The 3,595-nt window shown below is 38.7% G+C and overlaps 1 pseudogene; it reads right to left on the reverse strand.

The window, feature by feature from the left end:
- Positions 1–1,195: 1,195 nt before the first annotated feature.
- LOC138838519 (golgin subfamily A member 7 pseudogene) lies at positions 1,196–1,896 on the reverse strand (annotated as a pseudogene).
- Positions 1,897–3,595: the final 1,699 nt, after the last annotated feature.

Consider the following 3,595-nt stretch of genomic DNA (forward strand, 5'->3'; position numbering starts at 1 on the left):
GGATCAACGCCCAAAAAGTCAGCTTGAAGAAGTTATAGAATATAGACCTTTGCCCATCAATCCCTTTCTTTTGTTTGTTTAAGAAAAGTTTTACTAATATGTTAATATTTCAGCAAAGTTGAAGATATTGCAATAGGTTTAAAAGGCAGACACACTATTACAGGCTATAAAGTAATGAATAAGTTTTATACAATTAAATATTACAGACAGATGGGATATATTAACTACCAGACAGAAATTAAATTTGTAAGACTAAATCCAGTATTAGCACCTACAATATCTCTGCAAGTTGGAACTTTTTAACTACTTCATTCTCTAATATATTCCTTAATTTTCTCCCAAAACAGTGCTCTCAAATCCTGAAAAAAAAGGAGAACATAAGAAACTCCAATACTAAGAACGTATAGACAAAAGAACTAGAAATCTCGACTGAAGTCTTGAGAGTTCCACATGGGTCACTTAGCTCACTTTATTTGAACCAAACCTAACATTTCTGTGTACTGAATACTGTATATGAGGAGAATATGGATCAGAAAGTTTGTCCGTATGATTAAAAATTAGCAATATACAGTATTATTCCTATCAAACTTTTTCTTAAAAGTTATCTTTATAACAAAACTATATTTAAAGTATTATTACACTGTGTATTACAAATTCAGGAAAAGAGCAGGGACATTTATGTGTTTGACAATTTAGCATCCACTTCATTGTGCTTATTTGTGTAAATGAACAAGCAACACAAACCACATCTTCCCACATCCAAAGGTAATGCAAATCAACCTAAGTCACCCAAGAAAAGAATGAACATTGCATTAAATACTGATTTTTTGAGCAAAAATTGCTGTAATAAAACAAATAACATTATAGTCCTTTTTTCATTGAGCTTCGGCTTGAGAAACTGAACAGCAGAAATAAATCTTAAGATTTGAAACATGGCAGAAATGATAGTTCTCTGAAATCTGGGAGATGCATTGGCAAAACCACAGACATAATACACCCCTTACCTAGAGAAAAGCTTTTTATTAATCAGAATTTTGGCTAAGATTTGACTTCTTGAAGTATAAAGCTACCAGGTAAACTGGCTCAAGGAATGAAGAGAACCAATGGCAATTTCTTACCTGGTGGCAGGTAAGAAACAAACTTTGTATTAGGCCCTCTAACTGCATACTTTATTTAATGACTGAATTTTAAAAAGTGAAATGCTTCATTGTATTTTCTCAGAAGCTAATCAAAAGATGACAAGTCCTACACAATTTGGAGACACAAAGTGGATGCTGAGTGACTAGAAGTCACATCAGGTGTGGAATTTTAGAAAGTTAGTCCTCGGCATAAATGGCACCATGGCTCTGGCAGCAGATACAAAGGATTGATGCTCTGGAGAGGAGGTAGGGACACTCTGCGATTGACCCATGGACAGATGAGGGTTCCAGCTGCAGGTGGGATCTTTAATTCTATGGCTTATCTTCCACTGCTCAAACCTCTGTCTTCATAAATGGTAATTTCAATAACTCAAAGTCCTCTCTCAATGGGATCTCTCAGGAGGAGGCCTTGGGGAGCATATATCTTCTCATTCTGTTCTTGAATATATTTGGAGACTTTCTTCAGAACCTTCTCATAATGGGTTTCCATGCACAAGAAGATGGTATATGCTGTTAAACAAGCCAAACAGCCTTCAAGATATGACTGGCCCCCAAGCTTCTCTGCTTCTGCGTAAAGATTATTTAGAGTTCGAACTGTTTCTTCAAATTGCTGCCTACCAATCCTGTTCTCCAACTCTGCGGGAAACTTGGTCTAGAACTGACAGCGTGTGCCACTGCTGTAGTCGCGCTGAATGAATACCTTCCTGGACACCGGCGCCTGCTGCGGCCTCATGGCGAGGACAGGACCCGCCGCCCTGCCTCCTAGGCCCTCCAGCTGCTGTTGCGCTGGGCCCCATCAATCCTTTTTTTAAGATCAAGAGTCCAGAGTAAGTTTTGGAAAAACGAGGCAAAATAGAAAAAATAATTATTTTTTTTTAAAAAATAGGCATAAAGAATAGTGTTAACAGGTGTGCAAGTGTTCAGACTGCATCTGTTGGAGATGGTTACAAGATTAAGCCTTTTGTGTTTGTTTAAAAATATATATGGTTAGTAAAAAAATGTCATTTTGGTAAATTATCCTGGGCTATTGTCTAAAAGGTCTTAAAATCCAACAGGGCCAAAGCCTGCCAAGTCTATGCAATGTATCCTTAACCAGTCTGTGTAGGAAATTGCAGCCCAGCATGAGCTGTGACAGTCCCTTGGAGCCACTGAGAGACCTGCTACTGTAGCTGCACACCCTAAAGGGTAAAGTTTGAAGACCAGCTGACAGTCACCTGGAAGAAATCTATATCGTCACTCAGACCACCTCCACCATGGAAAAGTAGTCTGAACTCCTTCTGGGTTCAATCACCTGAGACTCAACCTGGTTAAAAGCTGCTAAAACTAAGATCTTGTGGGACATTATTTTGGGTGATATCCAAAAACCCTCTCTATTCCCAAAGTAGATATTGGGAGAAAGGATATCACTGGCTTGCTTGCCATAGGCACTTCAGTGCATAGTCACTGGAAATCTACTCTATAGTCACAGACTAGTTTGGCTCTGGTATGGTAATAATCTGAGTGTGTTATCAATGCAGGTATTAAAAGGATAAGACACAGCTCTGCTCTTAGCCTTAAAATCTAGCAAAATTCTCCATCTCAGTGGTGTTTTGAGGCTGTTCTGAGATAACTTGGTCCCACAAGCAAGAGGAAAAAATGGACAGTTTTACACTCTAGACACAAAGAAGCTCGAGGAATTGTAAAGAAGAGGAGGGTAGTAAAGGAAGCCTTGGGGGAAAAATTGGGAAAAAATGGTATCCTTTGGATAAAAAATAAATTAAAAAGTACGTCTTAAAATGTTAAAAAAATATAAGGACCTTTGGTACCGTTATTTTTTACTCACAATTGGACCTTGTAAAAAAAAAAAAAAGAGATCAGTGCAGTCCATTTCTTAGTTCTGAGATCCCAATACCAAACTGTAAATATAAAAGACTGTGCCAATTAGGAGACCATGATTGGTTCCCGATGCTCTAGAAAAGGATGGAATGAAGAGCTACAGAAACTGCATTTTAAGATTAAGCCAACAACCTGTAGCTGTGCTGCCCTCAGAATAACCTCAAAAGAGGAACAGTTCTAAAAAAACCGCAGGTTGCCACCAACCCTGCCCACCCTTAAGCAACAGAGCAGTTGCCTAAGTGTTCCATCAGAAAAAGGGATGTGCCATCAGGGTGAACTTAAACCCCCTGAAAATGTGAACTTGCTTGTTTGGAAACCCCCTGAACTTGTTAACTCGCTTGTGTGAAACTCCCTAAACTTGATTGTTTGATACTAAAAAAGCTGTGCTAATTTTTAATTTTGTACTCAGGAACTCTTAGCGTCACCGGTTACCGAGTGTGCAGAGAACCAAGCTCGAACTTGCAATAAACAACTCTTTGATGTTTGCATTGATCGTGGTCTCTGGTAGTCTGCGAGGGGGCATCTGAGATCTGGGCACTTCACCTAGGAATTAACTTAACCACAGAATTGAAGGATCACTA

Source organism: Dipodomys merriami, unplaced genomic scaffold (genome assembly GCF_024711535.1).
Source record: "Dipodomys merriami isolate MVZ:Mamm:240054 unplaced genomic scaffold, mDipMer1.0.p SCAF_281, whole genome shotgun sequence".
Taxonomy (NCBI): Eukaryota; Metazoa; Chordata; class Mammalia; order Rodentia; family Heteromyidae; genus Dipodomys; species Dipodomys merriami.